The sequence below is a fragment of the Sparus aurata genome, chromosome 16 (assembly GCF_900880675.1).
Source record: "Sparus aurata chromosome 16, fSpaAur1.1, whole genome shotgun sequence".
Taxonomy (NCBI): Eukaryota; Metazoa; Chordata; class Actinopteri; order Spariformes; family Sparidae; genus Sparus; species Sparus aurata.
The window spans coordinates 21,494,460-21,513,561 of NC_044202.1; positions in this window are offsets into that span (position 1 = coordinate 21,494,460).

The window sequence follows — 19,102 nt, forward strand, 5'->3', positions numbered from 1 at the left end:
TGGATGTCACTGTCATGAGGATGAGGACCTTGCCTTGGCTATTTATGAATCACTCCAGGTTGGTTTTGGGCAACAGCGGAGGAACAGTAAGCACACTTCCTATGTAAAAAAAATGTTCAACAGTGCACCCTTTACCCTAGCAGGTCTCATGACCTCCTGGGACATTATGACTACAGTAATTACAAATCTTATTTTGTTTGCAGACCTCAGACCATAACTACAGATCTGGGGAACACCCAAGAGACAATTGGTGCGCAAGTACAAAACTAAAGAACACTTAAAACAAGCTTTAGCTTTCTGGCTAATGACAAAAGTTCATTAACTCAGACACATGGTAGCCCATGTACTGCATATAAGTATCCTGTTTATCAGTGCCTGCACCGTTTCAAAGCATAGTCAATACGATGTTACTAATTTTTACTAATAATACTATAGCTAATACCTATGACCAGCCAGGTAATGTCCTTAATATGTGGTACATGCTCAGTGACTGCAAGCTATCCATTTTACTTTACTCAGACCCATAATTGTGTTGTCCGGTGGTGAGTAGTCTGATGAGGATGTGGCAAGCGAGTGAGTAATTAATGCCATAAATGAACAGTTACATTCAGCAGTGTTAACATATTTAAATCACGGCCAAAGTCATTATCTTAGACATTTTTTAGATGGAAATATGGTATGCAAGTTTGTTTAAAAAATATGTGAATGTAAACTCTCTTTTTGCAGACCTGATGTCATATCTCTATTATGACAACTCCGCAGCCAGATGCACGATGGGGTACCTCCGCCATCCAACAGCGTAAACATTATGAGAGACTCTGTCCTGGGTGTCTCGTGGTATTTGCCCTTGGTGTCTCGTGGTATGCAACACTCAAATCTACCATTATAGAGCTACTTTTTTTAACCTTCAATAACAATTTGTATATCAACTGAGCAACAAATACTGTCTTTTACACATTTGGAAAAAATATTGGCATGGATTTAAGTCCATTTGAGTCTGTTTTCATACTCTTGTCTGTGTTCCATTTGTCTTTTTCAGCAGTGGACAATGGGCTTTACAAGGATCTTGGGCAGATGCTATCTGTGGCCCTAGTTCATGGAGGTGTCAGGCCGTCTTTTATTTTTCAGAGCGCTTGTATTGCCGTGTCTCCCGCCGTCCCACTCCACAAATCAGCATGGAGGAGGTGGATGACTCTGAAGTCAGAGATAAGCTGCAAAAGGTAAACACGACCTCAAGTGTGGGACGAGTGAAAATAATACATTAACTTGGATCATTAAAGTCCACTCATTGAATGTTTTTGTGGATACTTATTTTGAGAATGTTGTATTTGACAAGTTCATTACAGATTTAAGCAAACAAAAAGTTATGCTTACCTTAGGATGTAATATTGCATTTACTGTGACCTTCAGGACACGCTTTAACAACACACAATTCTGAATATCCCTTTATTGTCACATAGATAAAGGATGCAGAAACACTGGAGGATGCGCGTGGCGCTGTCATTGATGCTTTCGGGCCTACTGGGGTTGCTTGGGTGTCCTGGGTTCCTCCACACAGTCGACCAAAAACATGACCTTGTAGAGGAAGCCGCGAGGGCCTATGTTGAGGGGCGAAAACAAAAGGCCTTACAACAGTAAGTAACAAATGACCTCAGAATCTTTTCCCTTCCATACTGAATTTTGGCTTTTTAGGATATAGTGCACAACAGGGCTAATTACGAACATTTTCTCAAATATTTGATCAATTCCACTTGCATTTAAGCTGAATTCAACAAACTACATTCTAAACAATGATGCAATAATATAATGTATGTGTATTAAGTGCCATTCCAAAAACTGTATAGTAATATATATGTATAATCAGAAGAAAAGGGACCTAGTAGTAAGATTCTATGTCTTAAGACAAGGTGGAATGTGTGCAGGTGGAAGGAATCTTGCTTGGCTGACTGCTGAAAAAAAGACTACTTTTTTTCTAATTCTAATCATTCTGCTCTGTCAGGTTGGTGGATGGGTTAAAAACTCTCGGGGTTGCAGAGGCAATTGAGAAGGACCCAGATGTTTTGAAACCACTGTTTGTTGGCGGCCCAAAAGCTCTTGAGGTGCAGGACCTGCTGGACCTCTTCAGTCCTTGCTTCTCACCTCCTGGGAGCAACAGGAGGAGACAGGAGAACCAAGCCCTCATGTTTTGGAAGGATTGGTTGATTGAAGTGGATGTTTTTTTTTTTTTGTTTTTTTCCATACATATATTCACACTAAGTGAGTTTCCTTTTTGGTTAATGTTCCATGTCTTGCCATTAAAATAGTCTGTTTAGATTTGTGATGCTGGGAGTTGAACGCACATTATTGATGCAAGTATTGTTTCTGTTTTCCTTTTCGTTTAGAGGGAACTAGACCTGTGACTCTGGAGCAAATGCTGATTTTTGCCTCAGGGATTGATTGCATACCCCCACTCGGGTTTCCCAACCACCCTACAATTCAGTTCCTCCATGACAGCAATGGGTATCGGAGGATATTCCCAGAGGCAAACACATGTGAAGTGATCCTGCGCCTTCCCCTCCATCCATCCTACTCCATCTTCACAGAGTATATGGAGTCAGGGATACTCCAGTCTCCAACGTTTGGGTTATTTTGAGTCCATGTGAAGGTAAAAAGCTCTCTTGCTTTCTTCACCATTTCTCTCACAATTCTGAAGTGTGCAACTACTCGATGCATTTTTTTTTTGGTTGGCCCGGAGTCATAATCCCATTTAAAGGGACTGCAGGTGTTATGCTGGGATATAACAGCTGTACGCATGAAGAGTGGAAAACATAAAATGCAAATGGAAGATGTTTTGATGAAGGTTGATAAACTTAACAGCAACCCCAAATAATTTGATAAAGAGTGACATGAGAGGATGTCTTGCACATGGAAGTATTAATTTGTCTTTCCTTTTTGTTATATATTCCAGGATGTCTCCCATTCATCTATCCTTGAACGATGAAAGTTTTTTTTTGGACATTCATCGGCTTAGTTCCTGAACCATAAATGCTTGCTGTTGCAACCCCCCAGAATTTACGTGACTTAATTCGCTATGGGGGAAATTCATATTGTAAAATGATTTTAATTATTCAATTTATATTAATAGATATTATCTTTATATAATTAAGCAACTATATACATTTAATTATGTCATTTATATTATAAATGATACTATAGTTCTATATATTTCAATCAAATAAAGTTTTCAACTTTGCCTCCTTTGTGTTACTGCTTCACAAACGGATAATTGAATTTCAGAGTAATTGTTTTATTACCTCAGAATTTGACTGTGGGGCTGTAGGACCATAGTTTGAATGGTTTGCAGAAATCACCATGGTGCATCTGTAAGCATGTGAGGCCACCACTGTTTTTTCCATTCAAGACATTTATTGCCATAGTACTAACAGCAGTAGTGAGGCTTGACTGCGGTTATGTTTTATATCGGAGTGAGAAACAGATTAGTAATGCATCATAATTTTTTTCAATGTAAATAAGTACAAAGAATTTAATGAACATTAGTATTGTATTTGTACTCCCAAGGTAGGAGAGGGGGGTAGGCCTGACACAAACTAAATGAGCAAAGTGCTGCATTTCAAGTATGGCATAAGCAAGAATTGAGTAACAAAATGGGTTGTAATTATTCACGTTTATTTGTGCAGAAGAATTGTAGCCAATTATCACAGTACAGCATACATGTCAATTCAGGTCAATTCTTCCCTGGAGGTGTTGGTAAACAAGGTTCTTCAGAGCATCAGGGGTCCGTTTCACAAAGCAGGTTCAACAAACTCTGAGTCTAACCCTGAACTCTGAGTTGATCTACTCTGAGATAGGAAACTCTGAGTTCTAGAACAGCTGATTTGAGTTAGTTCGATCAACTCCGAGTAGTTTAACCTGGAGTTAAGCACGTGCACCACAAGTATAAAAAAACAGCATCAATGGAGCCCCGATTCGACGAGTCACCATGGCAACGGGGAAGAGGAGGGCTACGTTTTTCAACCCACTGAAATTGAAAATATTAATGCGCTCATACGGTGAGTTTGAGCACGTTTTTAGAAGGAAGTGTAACACCGCTGCAGCAGCAAAAGAGAGGGAGACGGCGTGGGAGAACAATGGTGCTCGGGTCAACGCGCAAGTTTAAATGTAGTCCTTTGCAATCACGATAATATTACAGGGGGAAACTTGAGTGGTAGCCTATTAATTTATTTAATTTAGGTGCAATCCCGCGGGGGAGAAGCGCACTTGGCTGCAGCTTAAGATGAAACATAAAAACATTAGACCTCGGCTTAATCTCATGGGGTTACCTCATTTTGATCATGTTTTACATTGTAAAGTAAATATTAAGTGGCAGTTTGACTGTACAGTTGTTTTATCCCCAACATAACTGTTTTCACACACATAAATGTCTTCTCATCTATATCATGTTCTGTTAAATAATTAAGCCTATTTAAACTAACACAGACCCTCTACTCAGCTAACAGAAAGAAAGCAGATACCCGTAAAACGGGTGGTGGCCCAGCACCACCACCTCTAATGGAGGCAGAGGAGCTGAAAATGATAAAGATGGGTAGTAGCCATTTCAGGGCGAGGCACACTTTTCTGACCGCTCTGCATACAGTTGCCTTGCTCAAGTGCTGTGCATCTCCGACGTTGTATAAAAAACTCCCATTTGCAAAAAAAAAAAAAAAAAACGCAGCGCAACACACAATTTCTGCTGGGATGTGAGAGCATGACTTTGGTTGGTAATGTTGGAAATGTAAGGACGGATCAGGTTGTGTATGTAAATGGACTGTGACGTGAAACGGTACCGCTCAAAAATTGTCTGGAAATGCAAGAACATCTATGCGCGGTCTCACAATCATCTCCCGACGAATATTTAATTCTCTGCGCAGTAATGCTGCACCTTCATCCACGGGATCATTATCAAAAGGACATGCCATGGTAGTGAATGGTAGTCGCCACCTAATATAACTTATAATGTAGAGCTACTGACTGATTTTTGCAATGATCGATGAGAACTATACGCGCCAAAACTCGCCTGCTGATTGAATGAATGAGGAAATCAAATACCGTGTGTGGCTGAAAGAGGGCGGAGACAGAGAGAAACTCGAGGTTTGTTGAGAAAAACCTGGTCCCGACCAGGTTAGGTTCAGAGAGTATGTTACCATGGTAACTAACCGAGAGCTTAAGTTACCTCTCTCTGTGAAACAGGCTAGAGTTACCCCTCTTTCTCTGGTTTGAGTTACCTCCCTTTGTGAAACGGAAAACTCAGAGTTTCCCTCATTTCAGGGTTAACAGACTCAGAGTTTTCACTAAACCTGCTTTGTGAAATGGACCCCAGGTGTTTCGGGAACGTTGATGGCCCCTTCTTGGTCTACTGATGTTGGTCCCTCCCAGTCAATTCCATAGTCTTCCCCCTATGTGAAAGCAAAATGTGGTCACAAAGATGTTTGGAAAGCTATCTCAGTGAAAACTGCACTTAGAGAATGCTTAAAGTCCACTAAAGCAATATGCCCTAAACACTATTTGTGGACAATGTTTATGCATTTGTCCATACTACACCCCTCCACCAAGTTTCCTGAAAAACTGTTGATGGACTGAACGACAAACAAACAGCAACAAAAACATAACCTCCTTGCTGGAAGTAAGTGAGCAAGTTGTGCAGTAAATTCATAAATTGCTCCATAGCAACACCTACATACAGTATGTGCTGGAGTTGATGGTAATATATACACACACATTCTTTAAATTTGTTACTTTAAGTGAAGATAATTCTCAGACAGACCGGCTCATTGATGGGGTCAGAGATTGGATTATTAGCCATTAATTGCCCTGCAATCCACAGTTGTTGAGGTGACCTTCCTTGCTCTGTGGAAAGGGAATGGCGGTCCCACGCTTGCTTGAAAAGCTGCAAATGTCTATTTATTCGGGGAAGCATCACATAATGCAGACAAAATCAGGTCAAGCTTGTCAGATTGCAAAGCACCTGTGGCAAACAGGTGCTGAAATGCTGTATGGTAGTTCACCATCACAGAACACCAAACATCTCTCCATAGCCTCTTGATTCTTTGATTATGAACACTGCGTCCCGTTATGAAACTTCTTTCTGAGATAGAAAAAACAGAAATTACATTAGAAGTGCACAAAGCATTACTTATAAATAAGACAAAGTTCAGCACAAGTGTATAAATGTGTCCTGGTTTTTCAATGACTACATTACTCGATTCGAAAAGAGCGAAAGCAGTATTAATATACCTGGTCCTGGTCATGCTCGAGCATGAAGCAAGCCACAGCTACATTCTCCCCTCCTTTATCACTGCGGACCCTCGTTGGAATTCCAAACTGATGGACAGCTCCAAGAAAAGCTGTGAGAACAGTGGAGGCTCCATTATTTTCACTTGCAGTGAGGTACATCATTTCTCTGCTGTAGCCATCGATTCCTGGGTCACAATTCTCCAACTACAACAGAAAAATCAGTTGTACTTCCTTATTATTTAGAAGGAAATACTTATCTCTTATAAAAAAAAATAAAGTTTTAATGAAAGACTGACCGAATCAACTTGTGATTCCGTAGATGTGCCACAGAGCCATAGGTGCTGGTACTGAGTACCTTTTGGAATGATGTTAATTCCAAGCTCACGACAAATTGTGCTGACAGGATCAACAAGTCTCAAAGTTTCCATCACTCGAGATCTTTGAACCCTTGAGAAGAAGAAAAAGTTAACTCATACACAGTCATAAACTCCTACACAAACATAATTTCTGTCAGGCAGGGTTAAAGGGAAGACTATGGAAAGAGGAGGGTGGACCCAAATGCAGTTACTCATGGAACAGGAGGCAAGGATATGGGGAAACAAAAAGCGAGCTTTATTTAAAGCTGAATACAAAAAAAAAAAAAAAAAAAACGGAGTCAGGTACAAAAAGAAGGGGACAAAAGGCAAAGTCGCACAAAACTAGCAAGGCAAAGTATCAACTAAAGAACATAGACATAGACAACACGAAGAACATAGACAGGAGCATGGACGTAGACAGAGGCTGACAAATACAATGACCGGACAAGGAGTGAAGGGAACACACAGACTAAATACACAGACACTGATGAACAGACGAGGAACAGGTGAGGAGAGAGAGGAGGGAGGAGGCCAGGTGTGGTAACGAAGGGGAGGAGCACGTGAGAAAACATGAAGGGAACAATACAACAGAACATAGGAAAGAACATAGGAAAATACACAGGAGAACTTGAAGGACACATAAGGGCATGGAAAAACAAAACATAAGACACAAGACATGATACAAAGACATGGAAATCAGGTCCAAACAAACAGGAGGGTGGAGGCGAGGGCTGGGACCCATTGGAGGCCGGGGACGTGGGCTGGGACCCACTAGAGGCCGGCGACGAAGATGAAGACGAAGGCTTTCTGGAGGCCGGCGACGAAGATGAAGACGTAGGCTTTCTGGAGGCCGGCGACGAAGACAAGGCCGAAGGCGCACTGGAGACCGGCGGCAAAGCCGTGGGCTGGGACCCCCTGGAGGCCGGTGGCGAAGACAAAGCTGAAGGCGCGCTGGAGGCCAGCGGCGGAGGCATGGGCTGAAGGCCACTGAGGGCCACTGGCAGGTGTCGGTCTGGGTGTCAGCCAAGCCATCAGCGGTGCAAACCCGGCAGGCGTCGGCTGGGCAACTGACACTGGAGCTGGGGCTCGAGCTGAGGCATGGGCTGAGGCATGGGCTTGGGCTGGTAGCTTGGCTGTGGCTGAGGCATGCGCTGAGGCCGGAGCTGAGGCCGGAGCTGAGGAGAGGGTTTGGGCTGGTAGCTTGGCTGTGGCTAAGGCATGGGAGCCAGGGAGCCGTGGCCGAGAACTTCGCCTTCTCGGTGGGGGCACTTTGTAGGCCAGGCGGGTTCCCCAAAAAGGGGAAACTGCGGGCTTGTCCAGAATTGCGACTGAGGCATGGGCTTGTACACTGGGAGCTAGCTGAAAGTTGCTACCGTTTAGCTTGTTAAGCAAGGTCCTCCTGAGTTCAGCAACGTCAGCAATTAGCTCCACAGCGCATGCAACTGCCCTCAACCAGTGCTTCCTAAACAGATCCCTGTCAAATTCTGCTATTGCCTGTAGCATCTCCCTTATGTCCGTCATACCATCAAGATGCCCCCACAATTTGTTCTCAATATCCAAAAGCTGTTTGCTGTTGTCTGCTGGGTCCATTTTACTTGGTCTGGTCATTCTGTCAGGCAGGGTTAAAGGGAAGACTATGGAAAGAGGAGGGTGGACCCAAATGCAGTTACTCATGGAACGGGAGGCAAGGTTATGGGGAAACAAAAAGCGAGCTTTATTTAAAGCTGAAAAAAAATAAATAAATAAAATAAAACGGAGTCAGGTACAAAAAGAACAAAGGGGACAAAAGGCAAAGTTGCAAAAAACCAGCAAGGCAAAGTAGAAACTTAAAGGCAGGACAAAGTACAAAGAAAAAATCAAAGTTCAAATCAAACATCGGAAAACCAGAAATCAAAATCCAAAGAACACATACCGTGGGGACACGAAGAACATGGACGTAGACAGAGGCTGACAAATACAATGACCGGACAAGGAACAGGTGAGGAGAGAGAGGAGGGAGGAGGCCAGGTGTGGTAACGAAGGGGAGGAGCACATGAGAAAACATGAAGGGAACAATACAACAGACAGAGGGAGCCAGAGGGAAGAACATAGGAAAATACACAGGAGCACTTAAAGGAGTCATATTATTCCCTATTTCTACAAGTTAATCTAGTTCCCTGGTGTCCTAATGAAATGTCTGTGACATGCTTTGGTCAAAATACCATAAGGATGAAGCACAATAGCAGTTCATAACAGTTCAATAACCCTGCCAAAACAGCCCTGTTCAGAACAGTCGGTTTTGAGTGCCTGTCTCTTTAAATGCAAATGAGACACAGGTAATCCACCCACGTCTTCCGGGAGGTGTAACGACGCCGGCACGCTCATGCTACCATGACAACAATTGAGCGTGAACCCTGGGAGAAACATGGCTGCAGGAGGAAACTTTGCTGTCCAACCTTACATGTTTGAACCAGAGTCAGACCCTGATCAAGAAGGAGCTAGCGAATAAGTTGTTCAATGTAGACTGCAACAAGACGTTTCTGAATGGTGAGTTGTGAGCTTTATTTTACTTTTTCTTAAAAATCTGTATGTTTGTACGTCGGGTAAATACGGTCGCTGACTAAATACGGTCGACCGCTGACCGCTCTTTGTGTAACTCACTGCTTATAAAAATCTAGATTTGTGTTGGGTAAACATAAGTAGCATGCTATTCCCCTTACGAGTCCGCAATGTTTTTCGGCAGCTACGAGTGGGAATGTAGCACTTCTTTTTTTTATTCTCAGCTACGCTGTAATAACGTTAACTGTTACGTCATTATTTTGTCCGACATCTAACTTACTATCCACAGATATACACTTTTCGCGCGTGTGCTAATTTTTCAACCAAGGTGTGAAATGGGGGATGTAGTGCGGGCTGGGGCGACTGTCTGCCAGCTCCGTACCCTCCATAGTAATGTCTGTTTATCTGTTTGTACTGCGTTTCAACATAATGCACTAATTCCAATTAATAACGTTACATCGTTGCACAAGCTGACCAGTCCTTATTGCTAACAACATATTCAAATAAAACTAAAAGTTATATGTTCCCTTTTTTCCCTCTGGTTTAGGTGTACTTATGTTTAGATGCATAACAATGCCTACAGCGCCTGAGAATGTCTGCTTGTTTAATGAAAATGTAACTATTCAGTCATATTATCTGTCATCAAACGTCACTTAACCTTTCTCATTTACAGGTTATAAGAAGACTAAATCAGCTTCAAAACTCACCTTCCTGCATGGCAGACCACCCTGGCCTCGTACCAGTGTGAATTCTCACTTCAGAATGCACTAAATATCTACAGAGCAGACTATGGGCCTTTACGTCTGAGGGGAATAGAACAGTAAGTTGTTTTTTTTTTTGCATACCCTAAAATATCAAATAAAAGCCGGGGCGTTTTATTTGTTTGTTTCAACTACTTAACAGACCAGGCGTTTGTTTTGGACAGGCGTTTAATTGAGACCCTGGTTAATTGACACCTGGCTATTATTTGGTAATATACGGTATAAATTCTGTTGAGTAATGAAATAAATTCAATTTTCCACTTTGTTGCTTATTTTTCTTTTTGAAAGGCAGTTTGACAATTGTTAAAATGTTACATATCAAACACTAGAAAAGATAAATTTCTGCACAAAATCTATTTGCAAGAATACAATTTATTAGCAACATCTACAACTCGGTCTATGACCAACTTGCTGCTAATAAATGGTGGAAATACAAATTAGATAATGTAGGGAATTTATGTTTTGTACTTTTGGATACTCATCCCACTCCTACGAACCTGTCTCTTGATGATCATAATTCTTATGTCTACATGTCAAACACTGAAAGTACAAAAAACAGCTTATATAGTTTTATTTTTATAAATACAAGTACAGCAAACAACACACAACTATTCAAAAAGTTACTGAATGTACAACTAGTTTTTATTGCCTGTTGTTAAACAGTAGGTAATATAAATATTTACAAAAAAATATAAGGTTAATCAAAAATTATGTCTAAATATAAATGTATAACTAAATATGTCCACTCTGTTCAGCCGTTACAGATACTTGGCATATAGGAGCATTGTGAGCTGGTGTAGGGGCTTTCCTTGGCCGAAGAGTTCGTGTGGCACTGCCCAGCTGTGTGGCCCTGCGTATACGGACGGAGTTCCCCGGCACTCAGGGAGTCTATGTGGGGTTCAGACCGGCCCTTGACTGAACCTTGTCACGTAGTGGTCTATCACCTCCTTATTGTCCGGCGTTTCTAACTGCGCAGAGAGCGCCTCAGGAATGGAGATCTTCAAAACCTCATCTGCGTATGAACCAGGGTCCTGAAAAAACTTCTCAAACACCAGGTCCAAGATGTCATCCACCTAATCTGCAATTAGAAAAAGTGAAATATTGTGCTTACTTTATCGTGTTTGTTTATTATTTATCTAAAAAAAACTAGAAAAAGCCATAGACACTGGTTAATTTATATTTTATTTATTTTACAAGTATTTTATAATGGCTGTTTCATTTTTCTGTGTGATTTTCAATAAAAGGTTTAAAACTTACGAAAGGTTGGTTGCTCCTTCACTGGCTTTGCTGTGCATTCTCCTTTCTTCCACTTGGAAAATGAAGCCTGAATCGTAGCACAGCAGGCAGGTAACCCCTGTCTACGGCTCCAAAACAAAGTAGTGATTGCTTTACTGCAGATAACGTTTTGGTACTCTCAGCTCGGGTCTCTCAAGCCAGCAGCTAACACTACACACGTAGTTACATGTATACTAACACAAAGGAAGTCTTTAGCCTCCTTAAGCACAACATGATAATACATTAACGCAGCTCACCGTCCGTTAACAACTGAGACCATTTCATACCGTCTGCTCGGCCGTGAGCATGTGGAGGAGACGGTCTCCCATGCGTATTCACGTCGGAAAGGCAACAGTAACAAGTTGTTCGCGGACGGTGAGCTAACTAGCTAGCATGTTCACGGCCGAGCAGTGGTTCACCGGCCGGTTCGAAGCGATCAAATATCAATATCCTGATTAATTTTCTCAATTTAGTGTCATGTTTTAAAAGACTGCTGATTAACATTACAGTGAATCATATGACCAGTAAGCCCAAAGTTGTAACTTAACGTTAGTTCAGCCTCATATTTACATCGACGGTTAGCCATAGCTCATGTGCTAAACGGCCAAAGTAACACAAACTACAGGTTTTTTTAAATACTTGCAGTTCCTTCATCTGTGGCGTTGCCACGGACAGTGGGTATTGATCCATCTTCTAGGAACAATCTTGTTGCCAGTCCAGCCTTATACTGACCCTGGTTGCTGAAACAGTCCGGCGTGGAGTGACTGGCACAGACAAAAACACTTTTGCTCACTGAAGCTGGGACGCGTCCCTGAAAAATAAAATGTAGTCACTTCGCTCTGATATCCTCTTTGGTAGGGAAGCAATGAAGGGAAACATGAGTATCCATGCATCCGATGACAGAGCAGGAGTGCTTGGCTTTCGGGTTGTACATGGTAGCGGTCAGGCTGTCGCGTACGAGTGAAGAGAGAAAATGGCGGATCCTTGTTCAGGTAGCCAGCGTAATATGGGAGGAGATATCCAGCATGAGGGTGGGAGTATTCAAATCACCCACTCTGTTACGTAACAGTGCGGGTGAAATCCAACTGGCTCCTTTAGAGACACATTTCCTGACTCCGCCAGTTTACTAAACATTGACTTAGTGGTCGATAATCATTCTTAAGGGGTGGGGAGGTACTCCGGATATAGAAATATACACACTAAAGCAACGAAAAAGTGAGTTTTGCATAATATGTCTCCTTTAAAGGACACATGAGGGCATGGAAAAACAAAACATAAGACACAAGACATAATACAAAGACATGGAAATCAAATACAAGAACCCACAAGACAAAACCAGACAAGAACACAATGAACGTGAATCTACAGTCATGACAATTTTTTTATTTGTGTTGTATAAATGCTCACCTTATTCCAACACTGTTGAGATATCCACTGACACTTTTTATTCCAGAATCTGGAAACTGCTGGATGAAATCAGTGACCACTAGGGCATTAATGACTTAAGTTTTTTTTCAGGTCGACTTATCTATCAATAAAGTCGAAGTCGAGTCGACAAGTCGTTTGATAACATCATCACATTGACGGACCTCTGGACCGGACGACTCCCTGTAGTGCTAGCGTCGCTCAGGTTAGCTAGCGGATGCCGATTCAGATGGTTGTGCATACCACTAGTATTTTTATTGTACTTGTGCTGCCCCCACCGTGCATGCACTGTTTCCACCAGGAGGTGGCAGTAGTTTGACTCAGTTGGGTATTTTGTGTTTCAACCTTTTAACATTTTTGAGTTGCCGTAGTTGGCCAGTGTAAAAGCAGCAGTGAAGCAGCATAAGCTAACAGCTCTTGGTCTTTTCACACAGAGCTGAAGAAAATATATGTCTGTAAGTATTCATATTAATGAACGCAGTTGTTAGTTCAATAAGATAAACTTTGGAAGTTAATGTATAGTTTGTGTTTGGAGTTTATGGTCGCGATTGCGATGCTAATTTCCGTTAGCGCGTTATTGGCGAATCCCATTGTGTGTTAGCATCAAGCTAAACGGCGCTAGTTTACATGCAGAGTACATAGCAGTTATGCTAGCCATTTTAGGTAATGTTTTAGCATCATCTCACACTGTATTTAATTTAATATGCTAGCAATCTGAACCTGTGTTTCCGCTCTATCAGTTTTACAGTACACTTCATGTGAGAGGCAGCAATAAACAGCCTGAACCTCAAGCTTTGTCCATCATTGAAGAACTGTTTAAACTATCTGCCAAACTAGACACCTACGTTCAGGGAGGGCGGAATAGTACTTTAAGACCGACTTGCAGACCACCACTCCGCCTCCAGGATGCGCATTGCCGCCGCCGTGTAAATGTAACTTATATTACCAAATAATAGCCAGGTTTTAATTAACCGCAGGGACCCGCCGGATGCAGGTGTATATTTTGATAAATAACCAAATAAATGCCGGGTCTAATTCATTTTTTTTTTTAATCAAGGAAGAAGACGTGACCACTGACAACTGCACGTTTTTCTTCTTCACCTTATTCACATATTGTGCTTGTTTCCTGTCAGTCAGTATCACATTAATGATCGCCATGGCTCCGGTGCAGCACAAAATAAAAAGTACGACTTCAAATTCAAACTTTCTGTCGTAAAATATGCAGAGGAAAACTCGGGAGAAGCAGCCGCTAGACGTTTCTCTGTCGACCCCAAGAGAGGGAGAGATGATAAAAAAATTAAAGTGAACTTTAGCGTCTGTCCGAGGAGGACTGCAGCAGGGCCAGGCTGCCTGCCGGAGGGAGGAAGAAGGCGTGCTCAGCTGCAGACACAGCGGAGAGGTGACGAGACTCATCATGACTGACAGGCATCAAGGCCACTTAGCGTTACCTTGCCGACCCGCCCCTAGATATTTCATTCACAAAAACAGGGCCTGTAGCAATTCTGGACAGCTGTTTTTTTTTCTTCTTCTTCCTTCATGGGCCCCTGACGGTGTCTGTGTGTGTGTGTGTGTGTGTAACCGGGTCAACCTGTGAGATTAACGAAATATGTATATAATTACTCAAAATCTGTTACTGCCTGACAAGAAAATGCCTCCGAATCCAGTGCAGACTATGTGTGTAGCTCGGAGCTCCTACTTTTTGATTTCTTCTTCTGTGGTCCCCACTATAAATGCTTCCTGCGCCCCCCACCTCTGCCCTTTTGTGCAGTTCTCCTGCGGGAGAGGTGGGTGACCTTATTTCATTCAGTTGATAATCCTGAACCATCCTAATGTTTCTCTTTGTTTATTATATGTATTTCTGGTCTCAATGTTATTGTCATGTCTGTTCCTGTCTAATAATGTATACATGTTAACAGAGTTGCATTTTAAAATAGTGGTTTTAACAGTTGAAAATCGCTAGCTTGACTCTATGACAAACCGAACTAACTTCCGGGTTTGTCGATATCTTTATCTGCATTTTATTTGTATAGGAGCTCGAGTGGACAGTACGATTTACATGGAGGTTCTGCTTGTTATCTATTTTGTCAGGTATGTTTTGTTAAATATGTTGTTTGTTCACTGTATAATGATTTTGCCGCGTAGTCGCGGGCAGCCCTTTTGTACAGTTCTCCTGCAGGAGAGGAGCTCGAGTGGACAGTACGATTTACATGGAGAATAAACGGAGATTGTCTCCAAAGAGGTCCCGGTGTCACAGCATCATTCAAACCAACACAACGCAGAAGCACACCGGTCACGTGTGTGTGTGTGGGGGGGGGGGGGGGGGGAAGGGGGAGAAGGAGGAGGAGGGGGGGCCCAGCTTGCAAAAGGTTGAGAACCCCTGGTCTAGAGTGAAGTACCTCCATACGTGTGATGTGTGTCTGTCACCTACTGCCTTTTCTGCCATGTCTCTTGTTGTTGTATTCTGGTCTTGTGTTTAATTTACCCTCCACGTGCCAACGTTACCGCCCTTTTTATGAAGTAACTATGATGACTGGTTGAATCAAGGAATATTTATCAGTGTAAGCCAATCAGAGGCAGGGATTGCAGATCCGTCCACAATCCTGTTTCCTTGGTTACCGCCGGAGATCTGGCAACACTGAGAGACAAAAAAACACATGACTTGTCGATCCCTCTCAGAGGTCGTCGACTTGTGCCACTGAAGTCGACAAGTCGACTTTTCTATTAATGCCCTAGTGACCACTCTTCTGAGATCCTCGTCCGAAATGTCACTATAATGCATTCTGACGGACAAACCATTCTCCGTCATTCTCCTCCTGATTGTTCTGTAACTGACGCCAAATAAGCGTGCAATTTCCCTGACAGTAAAATTGAACTCTAGGAGGTACTGCAGTTGTTCACCAGATATGTCCCAAGAGGGGCGTCCTCTCTCCCCAGTCCTCGGCATGGCAGGCTTGAATCCATGTGTTGGCTGATTTTTGGCTTCTAACAAGTGCAACACTTCCTGCATGCTTTGCAAAACAACCTCCAAGTCTGTAAAAATTCCGTTGTGTACACATCTCTGAAGAATGGCATAGAGTTCCTCATAGCGACGGTGGAGGAATTCCAAATCCATTTGTAAAGGGTTTGCTTCAAATTGCTCACATAGTTGCTGGCATTGGTTGTAGATGTACTCCAACAACTCCGGCTCCGCTGGTTATCCTCAGGACTATGCGAAGATTACATTGTCATGATTGGATCACTACCCTGTCAATCAATCATGCCCTCTTTACGTACCTTATGTGTTTATTTGAGAAACCCGCCCTCTTCTATCAGATCTGCATCAACATGGCAGCGGGAGGGGTGCCGAGAGTCATCGCCTTCGGCTTTCGAAATTACCATTTTGACAGCAAAAGACGCTCAGCACAGTGCAAGACATGCGACATAAACATCTCGGACAGCCAAGCGACAACTTCAAACTTTGTTCGTCATTTGAAGAGCCATTCTGCCCAGTAAGTGCTTGTCAATTAGCTAATATTATCCTGTTAGCCTAGTCGGTAGTTAGCTAACATTAGCTTGATATGATACGGAGGTGGGGGTGGGAAGGGTCGGTTTGGTGGAACTTCTTGTTTTTAATTTGCCAACATCAACCCCAGACAACGTGAGCGAACCTTCCGACCGGTTCATCACAAGACTGGTTGTACGTTTTACGAATGAGCAACACAGGGTTAAATGAGCTAAATAACATATAAGCCCGCCAACACCGAATCATTACCCAGTGTTTTCCCTGCCTCTTATGCAACGGCGGGCCGCCTGCATGATTTTGGCCTCTACCTCTGTCTGTGTGTGTTTTTGTGTGTGCACGTGTCCCATCTCTGGTAATATGTTCTTAAACACGGCTGTTAACTGTTTGTTCATCACCACAGGGTGGCTGTGGGTAACTGTGACGTCACCACTTTGGTGTGAGCGCCCTCCTTGGGCCACGCTAGTTCAGTTCATCCTTCAGTCCCTGAGAAGGAACCCAAGAGAGACATGGAAAAATGATGGATCTGACTGTTGGTGGAAATAAAAATATATAGTATTTCATAAGATTTTTCACCGTGTGTGAGATCCTTGCTTACTTCATAGTTATACAAAAGAACATTATACAAAAGAAGATGACAGTGCAGATTTAATTGGAATGAAATACAGTCTAATCAATATTTTTTGTTATTTGTGTTACTTTTTAAATGAAATGGTATCTTTAAACCCAACTACATTTAGGTGCTCAGTAAACTTTGAAGTTCAGTGGACAGTCCGTAATGCAACAAGCCACAAACTGCGTTTATTGCCATAACTGGGACTTTTCTTAAGGGGCGTTCAGACCGAACGCGACGCGTATACAATCGCTTCAGACGCTTCATTCGCGCCGCTTGATCATTTTGGAGTATTCGCTTCATTCGCGTCATTCGCGCTTGCCCGCTCATTTTTGAACCGATATTTCTCAACCCGCTCTTTTTCCACATCTATCATGACTGATATCACCACCGTTGCTGCACTGTACCTGCTGTACAAGTCCCAGAAACGCCGGAAAACCACCCGCCGTCGTGTCTGGATTCATGAAGTCCTCCAGAGACGCACGGAGCTGGGGGAATTTCACTGTCTCCTCCAGGAGCTCCGTCTGGATGCAACCGGTTCCAGCAGTACCTCAGGCTGACCGGAGCCCAGTTCGAGGACCTGTTAGCTCGGGTCGGTGCCAGGATCTCCCGCCAGGTGAGTTGCGGTGTCGTACAGCACTGGGTGCCCAAACACAGCTACAATTAGCTTCTCTTCCTTCGTTGCTCTGAGCGACCGTAAACAATCGTACGTGAGGGAAGTGACGTCGTCGGCTTGAACTCGTCGCTGATTGGATGTCGAGGTGCGATGCCGCCTGAAAAGTTGGACATTTTCAACTTTATTCGTGTTGCTCCAGACGCTTCATTCGCTTCACGCCAGACGCTTCATTCATGCCGCGCCAGACGCTCAATTCGCGCCGCTGACACCTGAATCGCGTGTCATCGCGCCATTTACATTGATTTTCAATGTAGAGTTGCCGCTCCATTCAGAGGGCATTGTTGCAATGGACACTGGTGACAGTTAATTTTATGTATTATTTATCTATTTTATGTATTCATCTATCAATTGTTTGTGTTTATTACACTAAACATTTTTTTGGCCACAAAATACTGACATTTATTGGAATTAAAAAACATTCTTATTTTTTCTACATACCATATCTGCCTCTGGTGTTGCCTGGTGGACAACAAACCAGTCAAGGGTCCACCGGGTTGTCCCTCACGTGTAGACCACTAGATGCATGCTGTTTCACGTCAAACAGTTCACCGTGGGCTACAGAAAAAGTGCGCCAGCAGACATTATCTATACTTTTTCCAGCCACGTTTTCTTTTCTCATTCGAGTCTGTATTTTTGCAGCCTTTTCTTTTTTTATCGGGGGAGTAACGTTACTGCTCATGGTGGAAGGCATACCGTCTGCAGTGTCCTGTGAACCTGTGTCGTTGTGAGCCATGCTGGATTGTTTTGCCAGTTGCCTCAGTCTCTTGTCTTCCAGTATCTTCTTGCAAGCGACAGTACCTCGACCAATGAGAAAAGAGCCGCATTCTGCATTGTTATTCTCGTGTGTGAGTGTGCTGTCGGCTCATTGGTCACAGAGCAGGAGAGGGCTGGCAGTAAGATGCGCCTGGTGCCGACGTGGTAGCCTCCGACGACCGGAAAGGTTAAGCCAGGAAAGAGGCGCCTGGTGCCGACGTGGTAGCCTCCGATGCCCGGAAAGGGTAAGCCGGCAAAGGAGCGCCCGGCACTACTGCGCTAGCCACGCATAACGAAGTTGTCAGACGACTCATCAAGACCACACGCAGCAACCACACGCAACAACGGTTACACCCCGCCTTTCCGAAACCCCGTTGTTCCGAACATAGACTTTAATTCATCGTAATGGCGGGGTTTCCCTTTTTTTCAAAGACCCCACTATTCCGAAAAGGCTATTGGGGAAACCCCTCCATTCCGAAACCCCCCACTCCGAACGGACACAATCAGAAAGGAAACGGAGGCTGCCGTTACTAACGCAACGCATAGTACGTTGCGTTAGTAACGTTACTCATTACGACGCATTGTAATGACGTTGTCAAACAACACATCAAGACAACATGTAGTAACGACACATAGCAACGACACGCAGTAAGGACGTAAAGACACTGTCAAACAACACGATAGCACGACATTGCCAAAATACACATTAAAATGACACTGTCAAACAACACATCATAACAACACTTTGTCAAGTGACACAGCATGACGACACGATGTAATGACAAAGTCAAATGACACAACGACAGTTCAGTGTTTAATAGACATAGACAAATGTCTTCTCACATGTTCAGTAGACATAGACAGTGCGCATGTTGACATATTTTTGGCACAAATGGAACCCCATAGTTTTCGGCCAATTTCAGCCGATGGGAGAAG